General features: G+C 36.3%; 1 long non-coding RNA gene across 3 annotated transcripts; it reads left to right on the top strand.

Moving 5' to 3' along the window:
* Window positions 1-4,471: 4,471 nt before the first annotated feature.
* Window positions 4,472-13,738, top strand: LOC102147377 (uncharacterized). 3 transcript variants are annotated; one of them, XR_011437113.1, is made up of 4 exons: window positions 8,297-8,626; window positions 9,548-9,661; window positions 11,685-11,887; window positions 13,486-13,738. It is a non-coding gene; the product is annotated as an uncharacterized lncRNA (long non-coding RNA). The 3 variants fall into 3 exon arrangements; XR_002807022.2 differs by lacking the exons at window positions 8,297-8,626; window positions 9,548-9,661 and adding an exon at window positions 4,472-4,595; XR_002807021.2 differs by lacking the exon at window positions 9,548-9,661 and having other exon boundaries at window positions 8,353-8,626.
* The last annotated feature ends 8,686 nt before the right edge of the window (window positions 13,739-22,424 follow it).

Raw genomic sequence — 22,424 nt, 5'->3', positions numbered from 1 at the left:
TTTTCAGGGAACTAATAGATCAGAGTGACTGAGTATGAAGAAAAAGAAGAAGGCATGGAATGGGGTTTCGGATGTAGGCAGGGGCTAGATCTCAAAGGACTTTTTAAGCCATGTTACTAGTTCATAAAGGTACCTGTGGGTTTTAAGTAGTGAAGTCCCATTATTATATCCAGACTTTAAAAGGGATCACTATGATAATCACATTCCTCTTCTAAAAATATTTGATATTTCCTTATAGTCTGATTATTTTCTACAACAATTTTTCATAATACCTTCTATATATCCCTACTGGTTAAGAAGATTTTTTTCATGATTTCCTGCTAGCAGTCTGCTTTTGTTTTAAAGAATCAACTTCTCAAATTTTCTTGAAGAAAAATTTATTGAGTATAGAATTTTAAATTGAGGGGGAGGGGAGCGTCAGATGCTTTGCTACCTGTGCAAACCTCTATTACACAACTTGTTGCTTTGTGTTGAGCTTATCACTTTACCAGTTTTCTCAAATAGGCAGCAAAGAGCTCAGAAAAGATATTTTAGTCATGTGTGTATACTGAATTCCCAGAAACATAGTAGGTGTTCAATTCATGTAAATTAAATGGAAATACTTAATTCAATTGAAAATATTACGTGAAAACATTTGCTTACACTTAATGCAGGGAACTGTATTTCACACAGAAATAGAATTATATCAGAAAGAATTTGGATATTTGTTCTCTTGTTTATTGCCATAGTAACAGTGCACTCTTCAGTGTGTCCTTATAATATTCACCAGTTTTCCACTTTGCTGTCTTTAAAAATAGGAAGAAAACATACGGTCCATCTGAACAGAAAAGAAAACAATAAAGACAGGATTAAATATAATTTAAAATAACATATGCAATCATTTTTACTGATGTCACCATGTCCAAAATAGTAAAAGATGTATTTTATAGTATAATATCATTAGTCTGAAATCTCATGGGAAAATTTATGACATCTCAAACATATTAACCACTCAGCATGATGATTTTGAGATTTTATGACTCTGTTTCAATAAGAAACCATGGTAACTTAGGTACTGGATATCTTTTCTGACAATCTCACCAACCTCAGGTTATCTGTAGATCTTAAGTTCCCTCTTTATAATGTCCTGCCTCACTAATGCCAGGCCAATACAGCTGTTGTTCTTTTCAGAAGGATACTTCCACCCAAAATTACATGAATTAATGTTAACATGTTTGTTACATCTAATTTGCTACGAGTCTGATTTGAAAGACTATTTCTCATTTTATAACATACGTAAGATCAGGAACAAGTAAATTTAAGAGATTGATTTGGCACTATATTTCACAAAGAGAAAAAAATGTGAGTCTCCACAGGGCTATTGAAGGAAGGGAATGAATGTTAAGCATACATGTATAAGTACGAATATATGTGTGCAGCCATGTATATATGTTTTTATGTGCATACATATATAAATTGTGCTATACATATACATATATGCACACAAAATAATTAACATTCAAATTAATAGTATGAGACCGATGAATTAAGCATAATTCACATAAACAATTATCTACCTTGTCCATAGGGTAAATATTTTCCTATTTCGGTGAAGGTAAAAAGAAAAAAAATGAGTACTTATTATATGCTTATTTATATTATAATGAAGAAAGTCTCCTTCCAATAACTTTGCCTCATATTCATTGACTAACCAAGTTCAAGGAGTGAGAGAGGTACCAATATATGCTAGAAAGCCCAGAGATTATGGGGCCAGGCACGGTACATTTGCCCTCATGCAGGTTTCATAATTGCTTCATATATAAAGTGTGGATGATGATGATTGCTGCCTTGTAGCACTAGCTGTTAATGAGGATTAAGAGGAAAACTGATCAGAGGATGATTTTCCTCTTGAATTTGAGTTTAAGGAACAAAGAGATTAAAATTATTTGAGAATAAATCATAATCTCCAATATAGCTGTGGCTTTCGTGTAATGCTGCTTTTAATATAGACTGAAAAGAAAGTTGCCTACATGATGTAAATTGAAATTTGCCAAAAATGTTTACCCAGACTTTACAAAATATTACCCACAACAGCAGTGATAGCGAGAGAAACTTTCACACATATTATTTAATTTTTGGGTTTCAAGACCTTGTAGCCTCTAACAAATTGATAATCCATTACGTTCGTGTCATGTCTTAAAATTTATTTATTTTACTCTTTACTCAAATCTGTGATTTAGGTATTCTAAAGAATTATTCCAAAGTTGTAGGCCTGGTCCCTGTTACACCTGAGATATGAACCCAATGATTTTAAGTCCAATGAGCATGAGCAGTGGTCTTTTCACAGTGCCATGACTCACTGAAAATGATATCTGGAAAGGTTTTCTCCCACGAAGAATTCAAAGCAAATTAAATTGGCTTTATCAGCAAAGATATATCCCAGGGTAAATGGACATGAGGAGGTTATGATGGGAAGTCGCATCAAGAAAATTCCACATTACAAAGAAAAGTTCTAGAAGGCAAGTGTGAATAAGAGTGTCAATTATTGGGAGGAACACTATGTTATTACCTGATATCCCAGAGCTGGGAAGGACCTAAATGAAAAAAAGTAAGACAAAAGGGTCACTAAGGAACACTTAAGGATGCTTTGTGGTCTGATTTTCTTTCAAACTCATGTTTCTCTGTTCCTTGAACTGCATTTTATAATTAATCATTGATTCAATCATTCATCCAACCAACACTTACTATGTATCAGGCACTGTTCTAGATACTGGGACTGCATCTCTGAACAAAAAAGATGAAGGGTCCTGCTCCCTTGAAGATTAAATTGTAGTTGGAAATATTAAAATGCTTATAAATCTCTCATAAACTTCTTTACTTTTCACTTCTGACCCTCTACCTTCAATGCTCTTCCCTTCCTCTTCACTGTAATATTCTGATGAGTTCTCACATCTTTCAGGAAGCCTTTCTGAATCTTACAATCTGGATGATATTCCCATATCTTATTTATTTTATTTTTTTTTGAGGAAGATTAGCCCTGAGCTAACATTTGCTGCAATCCTCCGCTCTTTGCTGAGGAAGACTGGCCCTGAGCTAACATCCGTGCCCACCTTCCTCTATTTTATACGTGGGACGCCTACCACAGCATGGCTTGCCAAGCGGTGCCATGTCCGCACCCGGGATCTGAACTGGCGAACCCCGGACCACCAAAGTGGAACGTGTGAACTTAACTGCTGCGCCACCGGGCCGGCCCCTGATATTCCCTTATCTTATGTGCCTCTAATATTATGCTTAACATATTTCTTTACTGTTATCAGGTTTTTTTTTTTCACTTGTAGGCAGAGTCTTGGTCTTTGAATGTGTATCACCCATGCCAAACCCAATGTCTTACACACCCATGCCATATAGATTTGTTTAATGAAAGAATAAGCTTCCTTTACAAATATGTCCAAAAGCTATCCTTGACTTATTTTGCATATATATATGTAAAAAATATATATATGTGATTTGCTGGTAGAATTTTGGTAAATGTTTAGCCAAATTTTCCAGTGTATTGTTCTTTATTGATCAAATGACTAGATGTCTGCTAAATTTTGACATCAACTTGAAACTATGCAGCTATGTTTTTCTCTGACCTTGAAGACCCTTGAAATAAAAAAAGGAATATGTAAAATAGTTATACTAAGAGAAACATAAGAAAGCATGATATTCACAGTTAATATAACTAGCACTAAATACTGTTCTGTCCACACTTTTAAATTCCTTATGTAGTAAGAGTAAGGTAATAGTTTGTGAATTAAATCCCCCTTCCACACACACACACACACACACACACACACACACACAGAGAGCTAATGACTGACATTCTTACTATCATTTCCAAAGATTTTGAGCAACACATTAGCCCAAAGATAATAAAAAAGAATAAATTCTAAACCCATTAGGGAGAAAAATTACCTATGGAGCTGGAGCTGATCTGATATACCCAGCAAAATTGGGGACAGCAACTTGAATAATGATCCGGAAGACTGACAGAGTGATTGATAGACTTCTATAAACCCATGGGGAGTGGAGAGGATTTCTTTGCTCTCTGTCTGGTGTCGCAGCAACCGGCATGATTCCTTTAATCTGCTGCTGAAGTGTATTAGAATATATGATGAATTACCATGGATTTTTCTTCCTTTTCTCACTGTTGGTTTTATAAAAATAGGGAAAATACACTATTAGACATATACATTAAACCGTCATCTTGTATTTAATAATTATCTCTTTTCTCAGTGATTTCTTTACTTATTATCTATCACTCCTCACCAGCTTAGTGAGTTTTATTTTGTTCTGCTTAAAGAGCAGACACTTAAATAGTCGCTCGGAGCATCTATTACCCTATTCTTCACCCTTCCCTTCACAATATCACTAACAACCTTAGTTCTTCAGAAGCTGTGCGTCGAGTGGATAGAAGAACATTCCTGGACTGACTTTGCTGCTCTGTGACCTAACAGTTGGGTGACCTTGGCCAAGTCACTTACCTTTTCTGCATTTTCTCACTTGTGGAATAAATACCCTGCAGTATCCTAATGAAGACTGAATAATGCTGCAAGCAAATCAGCTGGAACTCTGTAAGCACCCAGAAGAGTTAATTCCTTCCCTGTTCATAAGTATAGCTCTTTTGCTGACTGTTTTTGGATTGTTTATTTTTTATTATAATGGCAAGCAAGGAGAAAACAGAGATTATATTTGAACCCTAATTTTATGTATGAAGAACCATAGTTACTAGCCCAAGTTCACTTAGCTAGAAAGGCCTAGAGACAACAATCTTAGATTATAGATTTAGATTATAATCTGGGTAATATGGCTCCTACAATTCCTAGAATTTTAGATTAATAAAGGGGAATAGTGGGAGGAAACAAATACATTTAGGTGCCTACTCCATGCCAGGTTTTGTGCCAAGCACTTAATTTCCATGATTTTATGTAAGCCCCACCACAACCCTAAAAGGTGGATACTTATTTCAAGAGTAAATTTAGGCTCATGGAGGTTAACTTGTCATTGCTCACCTAGCCAACATGTGGTGGATTTTAGATTAAAGTCCAAGCAACAGTGACCTTAACATCTATATTCTTTCTATCTTATGATGCTGCCTTTTGTGTTTGGAGGGATCTTAGGAATAGTTTATGTCAACCTTCTCCTTTTAGATGAAGTTTGGTCTAAGGAAATCAGCTTATTCAAGGCAAAGACAAAATTGTCTTCTCAAACTTTGTCTCATATGTGTTCACTCATTTTTTTTTAACTTTTATTTGACTTATGCTTTCTTATAACCATATTTACATATTTCAACCATTTTTCTTTATCTCTAAAATCCCTCATTATTTTTGAGCATACATGTCCTAAATCACACTTTATATCAAGAAGAGATCACTGGGTTCTAGCTCTCAGTTGACCTCCAGTATCCAGTAACATGTAACTCAGTGTCTTCAGCTCCTTCTTATATTGCCTTTAATTGTGAAGAATGCTAGTGAATTACTTTAAAGTACTCTGTCAAGAATTGTGACAAAAGTGATCATAGCTGCATATATTTAATAATAGCCTTGACAGAACCTCTTAAAACTACTTCAAGTATATTATACAAAGAAATATGATGGTTATTTAAAAATATATATGTATATATAATTCATTCTTTTTATCAGAGAGTCTATATTTGCCAGAGAGTCTATATTTTTTAGTTGCCCCATCAAAACACTTCCATTTTTTTCTTCTATGTTATGTTTTTTGAATTTCCAAAAACTATCAACCTTTTCCGATCATCTACTCTTTGGCCTGAGTACCTTAGGAATCCTCTAGTTCTTCAAAATAATAGCCAAGTTTTAAATGTGGCCCTCTTCTCAGATATGTGAAATATTGTTATCATAATGGCCGACATAGATGACATCATTTTACCATCATAATAGAATTGAGAATTCTTAGTTCTGTCAACATAAAAGTGGCACTAGAAATTTCATTATTTATAGTAGGCACAAAATGGATATAACCAAACACATTTCAAAGATTATACCTGATCTTAGGATGTCTTGAAACAATGACATCTTTGGTAATTCCTTTATGATAGATAAAACCTTGCAGGAATATACGTGGCCATGAGTAGAAAGCAAGTTTGCTGTCATTGAGACTGGAAGCTATCAGCATCGATAACTTTTTGTATGTAGCCACTCAAGACTCCCCACACCATCTCTGCTGTAAAGACACCCCTTGCAGCATTCTTACTTCTTTTTCCCATTCACTTTCAGGATATATAATTGACTCTCGCATAAACTCCACTAGACAAAGTAAGGTATTCATTCAATATGACTTTTAAAATTAATGATAAAATACAAACTGAAATGCTGAGGACTCAGTAAATACTGTCCTTTCCTCTGTCTCTCATAAATTTTAGTGCAATGAATTCTTCAGTAGCACATTTATCAGTGCCCCAGCACACAGTGAGGGCAGGGAATCAGTACTAAGCATTATTTCTTTAGAATGGGTCTTGCTCAAGATATAAGTTCAATACATGGTGACTGAATCAGTCTGTGTATGGTTATAGCACTTCATTCATCTATATGTGGGTATATAAAGATCTATATATGACTACATGTTAATGCTACTGAAAGTACTTGAATATACTCCCTTCAATAGATATTTAAGCTTATTCTAAGAAATAATACATTATGGATTAGTTAGGATATCACTTTTATTTTCAACGATGATCTTTTATTTATTTGAACAGAGGTCTATTTATGTCAAAACTTTATATTTATGTAGCTGCATTCAAGTTTCAAGTTAATTTCACAAACATTCCCCATTTGATCTTTCTAATATATCTGCAGAAAAGAAAGGTAGATACTAGTATTCTTATTTTACAAGTAAGGAGAGGAAGATTGAAGTAATTTGAACCCATCTGTTTATTGGTGCTAAGGCAGTGAATAGTTATTTTTGCAGCAAGTTAATCTCCCAAGTATTTACATTTAGAAAATTCACCAAAATATTTTTTATATATAAACACATGTGCTTATTCACTATGTCACTGAGTGTGTATCAGAGAGGTGAATTTTGGATCTTTCCAGAAGGTTCTTTTCTAAATGGATATGCAATATCGTTATTGTAGAAATCAGCAATAATTTTTTTTTCCGTAGTATCAATCTCCTTCCTTCAGATTCTTTGTGCTGAGATAACACAGCATCCCTCTTGAGTCAGGACACAGTCGTTGCATATTCTGTGAAGAAGATATAAGCTGCGGACAAATGAGAGCCACTGCTGTTTTATCTGGCTTCTTAGAGATAAGCACTCTAAGGTCAAGATAGGTTTTTATGCTCCTGTGCTCTTTATTAATTGCTTTAAATTATGATAAGAGGTCAAAGCACACGGGTCCTTCTAAGTTATTTCGTAATTATTATATGTATCTGCCTGTGTGTGTGTGTGTGTGTGTGTGTATGTGTGTATACATAGAACATCTCAGAGGAAAAAGGCAGAAAAAAAAGTACTATATATAATGAATTCAGAGACAAGAAATGAGAAAGGAGATAAGATTCTTTGACAGCCAGACTGGTATTTATTAAAGTACTGTTTGTGGCCATATTAGAGGCAGTTTGTCAGTTTGAAGAGCAAAAATCCAAAATCCATAAAACTGTTTTTGTTCACAGCCTTAAACAAATCTGAAATGTAAGATTAATTCTTATTTGCATAGAAATCCCATTATTCATGCAATTAATAATAATTATGTTCTCTAAAGTTATGCATGTCCTTTGAAGGGCTGCATTGGTTTGTTTGTCTGCAAATATCTAGCTAATAGGATCCAGTTTGTCTCACCTAATATATTTTCATGCTACTCATAACATTATTAAATTTATAATTTTGTTTTTATGCTTGTGCTGCATTATATCCCCAATTCTCAAAAATGGACTCATGACTAAAAAGTGGTTCACTGAAGCATAAAAAGTAATGAAAAGAGTAACATAAATAGTACAACTCAAAATAACATCATAAGCAAAAAGTGAACTGGTCTCCAGTGGTGAATATGGAATGCAAATCTGTATATGCTGGGACACATAAATCTGCAAGTGTCATGATTTCACATATGCAGTGGGAAAAGAAAAGTGCAAATAAGAAGTACATTTATGAGTATCTTAAAAAATTGAATTATATTTGACTGGAGATTAATTTACTGCTATTCCCCAGTTCATTTTCTGTTATAAAAACTTGTCAAACAGGGGCGTGACATTCTGGCAGGAGTATTTCTTGAAGGATTAATGGAGGCATTCCCTCTGCTTCCTTGTGAGGTCACCAGCTTGTATTCTGAGAGGTATCCTGTCTCCTAGACCGCATGAATAAGGGAACTCCCTCACTTTAGAATCATCTACAAAAAGTCTAAGATCATACAGAAAGAGAAGAAAAGAAGAAAGAAGGGAAGAAACGGAGAGGGGAGACAAGAAAAAGGAAGGAGAGGACTGGGAAGGGAAAAGAAAAAGGAGGTCAGGAAAGGCAGGGCTTGAAAGCCCCTGATCTTGTCTGAGGAGTAGGTAGAAAATGCCTTCATTTTAGGCTCCAGAAGCCTGCATGGATCCTGGCTAACTGCTGAGCTATTGTTTTCATTTCCCATGAAGAGATCTGCCTCCAGGTAAACTCCAGTCCTTTGATTTGAACATCTAGTTGCAATGAAACCGTCCTGTAAGCTAGAGGTGATACCTAAGTTTGTGTCTCATTGTCTGTGTCTGACCCACCATCCTTTGGTTCGAGGCACTTTCTAAGCTCCCCCAAGAGAGGGGAGTTTAGATACTAGGTTTCCTGGTAGGGTGGTGGTGGTAGTGGTGGCACTCTCTCATTGCAGGGTCGGGGGTGAGGGGAGCTGGAGACAATAAGCTGGAAACTATCATTTGACCTGGGGCATCTGTGAACATAGGGTTCCTATTTTAAAGCCATGATTCTTTTATTCTTGACCTGGTAAACTAAGGGAGATGCTTTTTATAACATGCATAAAATAATTTCCGTGCAGTAAAACTGATTAATTTTGTAGCTAAAGTTCAGAAGAGACCAAAAGTAGGGGAAGTATTTAAGGTTTTATTCTTAATAGCAAAAACAGCTTAGAAAACTGTACAGCCAACTGCAATATTAATGAGAACTATGCTCACGGAGAAAGCAGAAGAAGCTATTGTTAAAAATCTTTTATTGAATGATATTTTAGAATGAGCCATAATATTAATTATGTATTAAAGGAAGACGAGTAATTACTACATGGTAGGTGCCTGCAGATATTTTGCTAAACAATTGAATGAAACCAACTGTGCAGTCTATGAATAAATTCTTGGCTTATGCACAGTATGGATATGAGAGAATTGCAGTTGATGATTTTTATTCTGCTTATCAATGAGGACCTTGCACTATAAGATAGGAGATTTTTTTATTTGATTACCACTTATTTTGTGGCCTTGGCCTTTGTGGTTGTGGCCTTGCAAGGAGAGTTGGGAAAAAGGAGAAGAGTTATTCTGTGAACCAATTTGAGTGGACTTTAATACTAATCTACATATGATTTCATTCACAGTGAATATTTTGTGAATATTGATATGCCTCCCAACTTCAATTTCATGTATCAAGAAACAGTAAAAATGTGAATTCAGTCCCATCATGGCTACTAAATCTGTCGCTTAATGAAAAAGTGGGTAGTGAGTTCCAGAATTTTCTTTTTCATATTAATGTACTCCCTCTGTGCTGGGTAAGGTAAAAGCCTACATGACTTTTTGAAATTCTTGTTGATGTTAATACACAACCCTAAATATTGACCCTAAATATTGTCTCTAAGTAACATTCACATATTTCAAGTAACTTCCTCAGTAGCATATCAACCATATATATTGAGAATGTTAAATTACTTAGGCCCACCCTTCAAAGCTGAAATAACAAAATGTTTAATGTTGAGGATTAGATATCAGAATTTCTTAAGTTGATTGTGCAGCAAATTCTTCACATATGATATTTTGATTAATTTCCTTTCGGTTGAAAACATTTTTCACTTGTTGAAGAAATACATCAATGAGATAATATTAAGTGAACTTAAGAAATCACACTAAAACACAGTAAGAGAACATACAGACAAGAAATCTAGAATTGAATCAAACTAGAGTAGATTAGGAATTCATCCATTGATCTTCAAAGATGCAGGGTACATATCCATTACTCTCATCTTTAAAATTAATTTAGAAAATAAATAATTTTAAACTGAGTAGTTATAAGTCCTTAGCTAATTTCATTTAGCCATTATTGAAGCCAAAAGTACTCCTAATGTTTAACATTAATGCTGATATCTTATCCACTAACTGCCTGTCTTGTTGAAGACTCCAGACTTCAGAGAGGGGAATAGTAGAGAGGAGGAGCAATTGAACAATAGGGAGTTCTTGGTCCAAAATCCAGCCATTATTGAGATAGGTAACAAAATCATCTCCAGCTTCAGGAGCTGCCTTAGAACCAAACCCCAAGGCAGGCCTATGAACTCATAGTGAGTGCTGTTCCATTCAGGGCCAGTGGGGCTGGCCTGCAAAGTATTTGTTACAGGCATATGAGAAGATAAATACAGAAATTGAGAAGAAGAGTTCGGAATCTCTTACAGTAATTTGACGACCTATTGCATCCAAGCATGTGATCAGTGGACTCACTTCACTGAGCAGGTTTAAGGCTAGTTTGGGTGAACTTCATCTTGTGGAGTGAGTCGACGTGGGGTGAGATGTTTACATGCAATAGGATCACAATGCAACACGTGGTATTTTAAAGTTAGTTTGTAAAGAATAACTCAAAAGGATGTGAATATCAGAGAAAACATGTCATTTGTTTATTTTTTATGCTTTGTTATTTCTGCATCATTTTGTTTTAATTAAGCCTGGCTTTTAATTTGTAGTTTAACAGTATTAGGTCAAATAAGGAAGTGATATTTATATTATTTATTGTCACTCGTAATTTACAGGTGATGAAACATTCTTCATTGAACTACTTTTTCAAGAAAAGATAAAACTTTTCTAAATGTTGCAGAATGGTAGTGTAAAAAAAAACCCTGAACTTCGGTAAAGACAATCTTTATTTAAAAGGACAATTGCCATAGTGGGAAGAGGGCTATCGCAATAGGGAGAGGGAGATTATTACAACACAGAGAACCTTCTGACCATAAGATCTGCAAGTCTCCAACATCAGGCAGAAAGGAATTTTCCTTTTATAGGGATGAGTAACAAGACTAGAAAGAACTGAGTGTGGAGGAGGGGAATGAATGGGTGTTGTGATGATCGGACAGTTGATCAGAAAATGTCCACCTTGAGATCAGGGATTCTTGATTCTCCGTAGGGGCTGATATGAAAGGGTTGGTCCACATTCTGATGCTGGCTCAGGCTGGCCATGGGTCAAAATTTAGTGCAGTTCAGTGTGCTCTGAAGAGAGGAGAAACTTAACTAAACTTTACTCAAGTAAAGTTAGTGGGTATTTTGTCCAGATTGGTCAGAAGTATAGATAGTTCCGCTAATCATGGATGAGATTAAAAAATGGGAATTTAGAAGGTCTGTGTTTAGCCTTGTCACAGATAAACAAGACAGGGGCATTCTTGACTCATCTAAATCATATGAGAAAGAGTGGTTCTTTGCAGTAAGTTGTCTTACAGAAGCAAAGGATGAGGGGATTTCTTAACAATCTCTGTTTTCCAGGAGCACAGGGCTCAGGTGAAGTTTAACACTGTCAATTCCCCTACTTGCCTAAGCCAAATGAACATCATTCATTGCTGAACAACTCAGAGGTGATTGTAAACCAGAGTGGAGCAAAGCAGGTTCTGAGAAATAGGCTCCTGAGGACTCTCGTTGAATTGTTCCTGTAAAATCAGTTAAATCATCTGTTGAGAGGTGTGGCAAAGGTAAGTTGTGTTGGGTTCAGGCATCTTAAAAGAGGGGGATGTATAAAATTAAGAAGAGAAATATTAATGTAAAAGGTTGTATTAAAGAGTCAAAAGTTGAACCCTGGAAGATAACCAATCTGGTGAATCCCAAGAGTTTGGTGGATAAAGATCTTTCAATTATGCACCACTGCTCCTTGAGTTTCTTGAAGCTAAGATGTTGATGTACCTGGTGATGTTGTCCAGTTATCTCTCCTATAAGGGCATGCATGACCTGAGCATTTTACCAGACTTCCTTGATGACCCACGCAGCATATTGTCCAGGGAGAAATCTGGGCCACGCATGTTCAACTGTGGTGACGAGTCCTTCAAGGTTGTCAAGTCTTCAGAATTTAGCTCATAGTATTTTTTTTTATATGTTGGGAGAAAAGGCCCACTACAAAGTAACTCAGAGTCCAGATAAGGATCTGATTAGTTAAGTTTTAGTTCTTGATGACATCAAGTTAGGAAGGAGGGAGGAAAAATTGGGAGTGTTAGTTGGGGTTATAACCAAATGTTCATGGAAATTGGAAGAATTGAAAATATTGTTAGGGTTGACAATGCATGGCAGATAAAAGGATACAGTCCAGTTTACATGTAGGAGAAAAACTTGTTTTTCATACCCATCAGTTACTTATAATTTGCAAAGTGGTGCAAAATAGCTCAAAAACAATTAGGCCCAGAATATGATAACTCATATGGTTGTGCTATAGTTTTCCACTGAACACAAAATTTCTGTCTGTAATCACTCTGCTTTTGATTAAAGATGATGTCAAAGATTATTCTAGATCATAAATTAGGGCTTCTTTCATTAGATTTGGCCTTTTATTTATGTAGATGTAGTGAGAATGGTGATTCACCCTTATAGGGCTTTTTCAATATACTTTCTTGGAAATTTTCATAAGAAATCTCTGATTGGGGTTTTGAGATCCTCTTGAGGCCAGGAAGCCAAGCCAAGACCTTGCCATCAGATTTCGCCCACACTACCTATAGATTTGGGTGAACTTCTCTCTTCTTGAAGTCCCCCAAATATCCTGTTTCCTGTGCCTATAAGGAAATGATTTCCCTTACCCGTAAGGCTGGGAGCTCTGTAAATTAAATACTTCACTAGTCGTCCTAACAGGGCTTTGTGAGCATTGCCTCCATAAAGCCAACTTTAACTTCTTAAAAGTGTCTGGTCATATCCGATCGAAAGAATTAATCTCAAATATGACATTTGAGTCAAAACTTTGGTTTATTACCAATGTTTCCAATTATGTCTTGTTAACAAAGAAGACAGATTCTTATTGAAACTAAGCAAAATTATATTGCCATGAAATAAGAATATTAATCACTAAGAGTTTCCAAAATCTGAGGGATCCAATAAAGAGAGAAGGATAAATGTTTCATTTCTGTTTACAAGAGCATAGTCTACTAAATCGTTAGGGGTTATAGAGATCATAGGAGAAAAGAGAAAGGTGTCCCTTATATCCAGAAAAGAGGATATTAAAGTATAAGCAACATTCCAAGCAAAACTCATAATCATCTTTCATCGGTTCATTCATTCCTATGTAATTAATTCATGTTCTGATTGATTCAAGGTTAACAGTCTCAAGAACACATTTGCTCATACACTAGAATCCTGGAAATCTTGACTCAGGCCAATGGTTTGATCTCAAGGTTATTCAAGCAATGCCACCTGAAGCCTATGCCCAAGAGTACCTGGTAAACTCACGTTCGAAGCATCTCTGAGACAGTTTTTTTGTGAAGGCAAAGAATTCTGATCTGAGCTGATTTGAAAGTACTTTCAGGGAAGCATGAGAGTAAAATAAAAAATGTGCAGATGACAAAAGATTTAAAATAGTCATAATTAACTTACTATTAATAATTTTCAAAAATGAAAGCTAATGAAAGTTCGTTATAAAAATATTGCAACTGACAAGCAAATTTGCTTGTTTTGTGGCATGCAAAACAAAATAAAACCAATCAAAAATCAAAGTGAAAATAAAATATTTTAAAAGTATAAATAAGATGAAACATGATCACGAATAACCTTAGCACACAAGTGAGAAAACCTTGTTTTCTACAGTAATTAAGGTCATGATAAAGTAAAAATAAACACAAGGAACTATTCTGATATGGCAGAGAATTTTTTCCTTCTATGCAAATTATTCAGAAGGCAAAGATATACCTTTTATAACCTCTTACTAAGAGCTGACAGATAATTCAAGAAAATTTGTCATTTTAGTAGAATGAAAAACATATTCTAGTTGTGCATTAATATACTATTTTATACAAAAGCCCTTTTCAAAAAATTCTTATAAATAAACCATCAACCCTTGATAGCTTTGAGCATACTAAATAAAATTGCCTTTCTGTGGGACTTCTACAAGTTTCTATACCCATTCAGGTTTTGTCCTATGCTTCCCTATTTCTCATATGGAACAACTAATCATTTTACTTTAGGACTAAACCCCTTCCTTTCCCTTAACAAAAACACTTCCTGCATACTTTGCATAGAAAGTTGTTCTTCCCTGTCACTATTTCTTCTAGCAGAGTCTGATTAACATGTATTGATTATAAATTTTAACTATATTAATTTCTATTTCACAGAGAAAACCATAAAGTGGATTAACTGTGAACTGTGGCATTTTGTAATAGAGCTTAGGAATATACATCTCCTAAATTTTTATAACCACATATGTCCTCATAATATAACTTGTCTATGTGACCAAAAACAAACACATTCTTAACAGACCTAAATACATAGAGCCTTAAAATTAGGCTTAGTAATTTATGTTTGTGTTTTATCTTACATATAAATGATTTAGGTATTTAAAGAACAGTGATTAATTAATCTAATTTAATGTTAGTCTAAGATTTTAAGTTACCAAAAGATCTTGGAGATTATATCCTCACACTGACATACCATAAAACCTAATTACTGTTGAAATAAAGTTTGTCAAAATAATGGTTCAGTTTGATTAATCATAAACTTACATTTTTCATAATCTTAAACATCTAGTAGATGTAATGTAAGTGTGTGTAATTTTAAGAAGAACATACCCAAATAAAAAATATATATATGATTGTATTAGCCTTAATTTCTGGGAATTTTAGGAATATTCAATTTATATAAGCATTTATTACACTCTGGTTTCTCTTCAGACCGTATAAATCTTTCGCCCTTTACTAAAGCATTTATTTATCTCTAAGCCAATCAGAATAGAGTTCCTTTAAGAAATGTTGTAATTTAATTTGGTAATACCATTCAGAGTTAGGAAAATATTACGCATACATAACATACATACATGCATACTGTGTTAGTCTGCTCAGGCTGGCAGAACAAAATACTCTTTGTGGTGACCCTGTCCACACCGCTCTCTGTAGGGGCCTTGTCCCTGGAGCTCTTTCAAGGGGCAGCCCCGCCCGCTGAAACCAAGGAGGTGGTTCCACCCTCTGAAATGGAGGAGGAATCAGCCTTGCCCTCTGGGTCTGTGATGGCAGTGGCAGCCCTAATAATCTCTGAATTCCCTTCAGAGTCATTCTTCACTCATTTAAAGGATACCTCATACATGTTCACAACTGGATAACTTCACGGACCTGTCTTGTAGAATCCCAGAAGTCTGACAGTCTTCCTTCATTCTGCCTTGTTTTCTCTGTCCCCTATCGTTCCAGCTGGCGGAACAAGTGTTTTGCTGGTATAATCCCATCTCTGTTCCTGGCTGCTGCTGAGACAGCTAATTAAATTCATGAGTTGCACCCATGATCCCTTTATCAAATGATTGCTAAGCCACACTCACAGTGTTCTCTTCAGAAGCTTCCTCATTTCCTGCAATATGAGTGGGCTGAGAATTTTCCAAATCTTCAAGTTCTGGTTCCTTTTTGCTTAGCAATTCCTTCAATTTATCTCTCCTCTTGCATTTTACCATAAGTGGTAAGGAGAAACCAATCCTCTCCAATACTTTGCTTAAAAGTTTCCTCAGCTAAACATCCAAATTCATTACTTGCAAGTTCTACCTTCCATAAAACACTAGAAACCAACTCAGTCAAGTTTTTTGCTACTTTACAATGATCAACTTTCTTCCAGTTTCCGATAACCTGTTCCTCATTTCCATCTAAGACCTCACCAAAATCACCTTTACGTCCGTATTTCTACCAAGTCTCTTCAGCATGATCTATGCTATTTCTAGCACGCACCTCAAAACTCTTCTGGCCTTTACCCATCACTCAGTTCTGAAACCACTTCAATGTTTTTAGGTATTCAGAATAACAGCATCCTACTCCACAACATCAAAATCTGTATATTAGTCTGTTGGCTGGCATAACAGAATACCACAGATTAAGTGGCTTAAACAACAAAAATTTATTTTCTCATAGATCTGGATGCTATGAGTCCAACATCAAGGTGCAGACGTGGTCAGGTTCTGGTGAGAGCTCTCTTGCTGGCTTGCAGACGGCTGCCTCTCACACAGCCTTTCTTCCATGTGTGCATGAGGGGAGAGAGAGAGTGAGAGAGAGAGAGTGTGGGCACATGCTCTAGTGTCTCTTTCTCTTCTTGTAAGAACAGCAGCCCTATCAGTTAGGGCTTTACCCTTTTGACCTCATTTAACTGTAATTACCTCCTTAAAGGCCCTATCTCCAAAGACAGTCACATTGGGGTTAGAGTTTCAATACATAAGTTTTTGGGGGGTCACAATTCAATTCATAGCACATACATACATATATATATATGTGTGTGTGTGTGTATATATACAAGCACATATGTACAGACTGACACAAATACAGAGCTTATAGATTCAAATCTAAAATTTCAGTTATGAGTCACACATAAACACAGAAATACAAAGCTCACTGGTTTATGGAAAAGGACTGGCTCTTATCTTTGCTCCAGCTTTATATTATTTACCAGGATTGTGTTTCTGGCAGATGGGACAATTTGATATTACCTGCTCAATATAAAGTTTGAAGAATCTTCACTAACATTTGTGGAGGAGACCTTTAAGATTTTTTTTTGCTCTGGTGTATAATCTTATTTGGTCTGTAGATTAAATTTTGGACAAGGGACCAAGGAGAGAGAAAATGGCTGTCTAGATGTTTCCAAAGCTCATATAAATAGACAAAATATCTAGCCTGTTTCCAATTAGCTTCTTCAGTCTCAAATGGTTGCTCCTGGGGTCCCTGAGCTCCTTTAGAGCCCCCAGTGAGGAAAGGGCCACGTAAAGCTGTAGTGTTGAGGGAGTTGAGGAAGACGAGGGGCCAGAGTAGGAAGGGAGAGGTCTGGCAGAGGTGGATAGAGGGCTGAAAGAGTTGGAGATGCTGAAGGGGACCAGAGGGAGGATTCACAGGAGCTGAAGGGAAGATCAAAGGTGGTTAAAAAGAAAGAAAGAAAAGGGGTGGGTGTTGGGAGTGGGAAGTTTTAAATGGTCCAGTTTTGGCCAATCCCAAATTTTCCAAAAAGTCCAAAACATTGAAGTTTTAAATATTTCTATAGTAAAATCTTGCCATTTCTCAAGATATTGAACAGAAGTAGTGCCTGTTATGGACTAAATGTTTCTGCTTTCCCCCTGCGATGGCATTTGAAGATGGGGCCCTTAGGAGGGAATTAGGGTTAGATGAGGTCATCAGGACAAGGCCCTCATGATGGGATGAGTGCCTTTATAAGAAGAGACACCAGAGAGTTTGCTCTCTCTCTTTCTCTCCATGTACAATACATGCACTGAGAAAAGCCATGTGAGTACATAGCAAGAAGACAGCCATCTGCAGGCAAAAAAGAGAGTTCTCACCACAAGCTGACTATGCTGCTACCATGATCCCTGACTTCCAGCCTCCAGAACTGTAAAAAAATAAATTTCTGTTGCTTAAGTTCCAAAGTCTATAGTCTTTTGTTATTGCAGCCCAAGCAAACTAAGACAGTGGCATAATGGAAAAATATGTTGTCAATGGGAGAACAGGAGGCAGGGTGGCTGATAGAGTGAGCATTACCTGTGGGACTAAATAATTAGATCAGAGTTAAAAACCTTACAGGAGCTGGGAAAGAGGCCTACTTCATTGATTTCCTTGCACAATACCCGAAGAACCAGGGAAATTCCTCCATGCAATATCCAGTCAAGGAGCTGACGAAATTCCTTCACACAATCTCCAGCATGAGGAACCAAGAAAAAACAGAAAAGTCCTCACAGAAGGGTCAAAAACATTCTCTATGCATGAAAGAATCAAAGAAACTCCTTACCATGTTACAACAGGCAAACGCCCACGGCAACGCGTGAGGAGTTGAGACTCACCGTCATGGATCCCAATTTCCCCAGCCAGGAAAGGACACAGAAGATCAGAAAAGCTGGAATTAATATGGATGAAGACAGCAGGGTCCAAGGGTGGTCAGCACTCCATCTGAGTCACAGCAGCAAGAAACTTTCAAGTGAAAACAAATTGAGACTTAGGTAAGGAGAGAGTCTATTTGAAAAGACTACTGCCATAGGGAGAAGTGGACTGTTGCATTAGGGACAACTGTACAACCATAAGGTTTGCAAGTCTTGCAAAGGTCAGGCAGAAAGGGATTCTTCTTTTTAGGAAGGGGTAAACAAAGCTACAAAGAATTGGGCATGGGGGATCAGGTTGAGCAAGTGGTATCATCAGACGTTTGATCAGGAAATGTCTTTCCTGTGGCCAGCTGATTCTCAAGAGGGGGTCTCTATGCAGGGTTGTTCCACATTCTGATGATGACTCAGTCTAACGGTGGGTCAAAGTTCAGGGTCTTGGAAGTAGGAGAAAGGTTTAACTAAAGTTTGTTCGGGTTAAGTTTGCAGGTATTTTGTCCAGATTGGTCAGTGGGGTATAAACAGCTCAGCTAACTAAATAGAAGACAAGGAATGGGAATTTGGAGGATCTGTGTCTGGCCTTGACATAGGTAAACAAGGGACATCCTTGAGTCTAATTCAAGTTCTATGAGGAAGGCAGTTCTTCGCAATAAGCCATTTCTTGGAACACGATTGAGTGGGGGAATTTCTTAACCGTTACTTTTTCTGGAAGAACAAGGCTCAGGTAAACATGAGCTTTGTCAGTCATAAACCAAATGACGGAAATGAAAGTAATTCTGAAGAAGTCCCAAAGACTTATTACTAATTTTACTCAGATGCATGATCTCTTGTTTACCAAGTTCAGTTTTGTAGCCATACTTGATGAAGGAATGTTAAAACTAGCGTCTCATTTGTGGGGGCACAATGTGGCTAATGAAGCAACAAAACCAGCAAAACCTTAGCAGAAATTGTGAACAAATCATAAAGAAATAATTTCAAAACAAAAAAACGTATTTGAAGCAAAGAGTATTGAATTAAAGGCTGATGGAAACGGATGTTTCATAATTTACCTATGAACATTAGTGCTTTGCAGGATTCTAATAAAGAAACAGTTAGCCAAGCCTAAAAATATATAATTGCTATGACATTATGTTTGCTTAGAAATATTGGGTAAGTTTGTGGTAAAGACGGTAGTGAAAATATTCCTTTCCACTGATACCATAAAGATGTGTTCCAGAACCGGCTAATGATGAGGAGGACCATTTCAAAGAACAAAGGTATCAAAGTCTTTTTCATGGCAACTTGGCAAATGCCCAGATATGGTGAAAATGACAATTTTTAAAATTTACATATGATTTGAACATAGGAGTGATAAGAAAGAATAATTCTTTTCAGCTTCATTGCTAGAAACAAAACTAACTCTTTCCGTATTTTATAAAAATATGAAAGATTACATAGCTTTAAAATGTGGTTTAAAGTTGAAGCTTTTGTTGGAGTATGCTCTGAAGAAACAGCTATGATATCGGAAAAACCTTCTGAAGTAGTTATGTAGATAAGGAGTGAGTTGTGCCAGAATGTAGATTAACACACTGCTTCCTTCATGGAGAAAGACTTGCTGTGAAAAAAAGATGTGCCTAGTGATATGATAACATTTATTAATTACAAAAGGCTAAAACATTAAAGTGGAGATGATTATTTTGTGATCATGTATGGAAGTTGATCATAAACAACTATTAATGCATGCTAAGAATCAAACATTCTGTTCAAAATGTCTGAATCATTGAGTAAACATTTGGTATTTCTACAAAATAAACATCAGTTTGGTCTCAATTCTTTAAAGCAATACATTGGACTACTGGTTTTCATATTGTAGATACTCAGCATTTGTAACATTTTTAATTTTTGCATGCAAAGGAGGAGTGCAACGCGGCTTTCAATGGCAGATAAGATTAGAGAGTAAAAGCAAAATCAAAAGGTAGAAGTCTGGAAGAATCATTTCTACAAATTTTTTAACATTTATTTTTAAAATAGTTATCAGTTGAGTAGATGATGTTGATTTACAACAGATCCACAGATTCACATCTGTGAAAATTGTCTGAAAAACATCAGAATTTTATAGACTTTTGATTTTGTTTTTTCCAACAGAGTAAGATTCAGATATGGGAAATCTATGAATCTCAAATTCTTTTCTTTAATCAGAAAATGGTTTAAATTTATTCAGAATTTTATGGAATAAATTTTGGAATTGCCACTGGTGAGTGATTGAACCTGAATTTTGAAAAGCAGCAGAACTTGCTTCATTTTAGATAAAAGTTAAAAATGAACATTCTGAGATTGACTGATCAATTTAAACTTTATCTTCAGTTCAATTTAATAATCCTTACAGCATATGTATTGTAGTCTATAATAGGGGGCTATGATAGGTTAAATGATGGCCCCCAAAGATGTCCACATCCTAATCACCAGAGCCTATGAATATTACCTCTTATAGCAAAGAGGACTTTGCAAATGTGACTAAGTTAAGGATCTTGAGATGGGGAGGTTATCCTGTTAGATCTGATGTAATCACAAGGGCCCTTATCAGAGTTACTAGCAGAGGAGGTGACAATGGAAGCATGAGGGTGAAATGAAGGGAGGAAGAAGTCATGAGCCAAGGAATGCAGGGGGCCTCTAGAAGCTGGAAAACAAGGAAACAGATCGTTCCCCAGAGTTTCCAGCAGGAACTAGTCCCGCTGGCAACTTGATTTTAGCCCATTGAAAATGATTTTGGACTTCTGTCCTCCAGAACTATGAGATAATAAATGTGTGTTCTTTTAAGCCACTAAGTATATGATAAATAGGAAACTAATATGAAGACCTAATGTTTGTAGGTGAGAGTCAGAGAAGGTTTTCCATAGGAAATGATATTTAATCTGAGGCATAAAGAAAAAGCAAAAATTAGGCATGTAAAGAGGACCAGATATTTCCAGGTAAGGGACATATAGTATACACAAAGAAAGAGCTTGATGAGTGTACTAGTTACCTATATACAGATTCCACACACTTAGTGACTTAAAGCAACACAGATTTATGATGTAACAGTTCTGGAGGTCAAAAGTCCAAAGTCAGTCTCCCTAGGCTAAAATCAAGCTTTTGACAGGGCTGTGTTCTTCTAGAGACTCTGGAGGAAAATCTGTGTCTTTGCCTTTTGCAGCTTCTGGAGGTTGCTTGCATCTCTTGGCTTATGGCTCTCTTTCAGCCAGCAATCAGATCACCGCAACCTCTCCTTCTCCGACCCTCCTGCTTTCTCCTCCGACTCTTTTACTTATCAGGACCCTTGTAATTACATTATGTCCGCTGGGATAATATAGGATTACTTCCTCATCTCGAGATCCTTAACTTAGTCACATTTGTAAAGTCTCCTTTACCATGTAAATTAACATATTCACAGGTTTCCTGGATTAGGATGTGGACATTTTGGGAGTCGGGGGATTGTTCTGTCTACCACAGTGAGTTTAAGAAATGGAAATTTTAGTAATGTCTAGAGAGCAGGGTATGAGCAGAGAATAGTAAGAGGCTGTCTTAAAAGATAAGCAACCATGAAGGGTATGTTAAACCATGTTACGGTTTCAAACTTTACCCAAAGTGAAGTCATTGTATTCTACCCCAGAACACCTAGAAGACTTCCTAGAAATTCATTTTTTTTTAAGCATAAAGGTAATTTTGACTTCCATGTGAGGAACTGACTAGAGGTAAATCAGTAGGAGCTAAGTTCAGAGGCTAGGAGAGTTGGTGGGACCAAGGTGGTGAAATAGAGATGGAAAGAAGTAGATAAATTCAAGGAAATTTTCAGAGGAAAAATTGAAGAGTTGGTGAGTGATTGGAATGACAAGTGATCAAGCAAGCTTGGGCATCATGATTTCCATAAAACCTCAGCAATGCATATAGGCTATTAACTGAGAGAGGAGAAACTGGATTCAGGGCAAATAGAGAGTGGGGAAATCTTGGATTTAACTACAGAAATTCTTTGTTTTGGTATCATAGATACATTCAACTGAAGATAATTGTTTTCACAGTTCAAGAGCACAGATATGAGGACTAGACTGGAGATGATATATTTGTGATTCATAGACACAAACACATCATAATTCAAACCAATGGAGTGGAGGATATCGCTCAGGGAAAGAATGTAGATTGAGAAAAGAAAAGAGTTGAGCAGTTCCAACATTTAATGGAGTCAGAGAAGGCAGAACAAAAGTGACGAA

This window comes from Equus caballus, chromosome 3 (genome assembly GCF_041296265.1).
Source record: "Equus caballus isolate H_3958 breed thoroughbred chromosome 3, TB-T2T, whole genome shotgun sequence".
Classification (NCBI taxonomy): Eukaryota; Metazoa; Chordata; class Mammalia; order Perissodactyla; family Equidae; genus Equus; species Equus caballus.
Note: the sequence above shows the minus strand (reverse complement) of the source record. Positions and strands in the feature narration are given on the sequence as shown.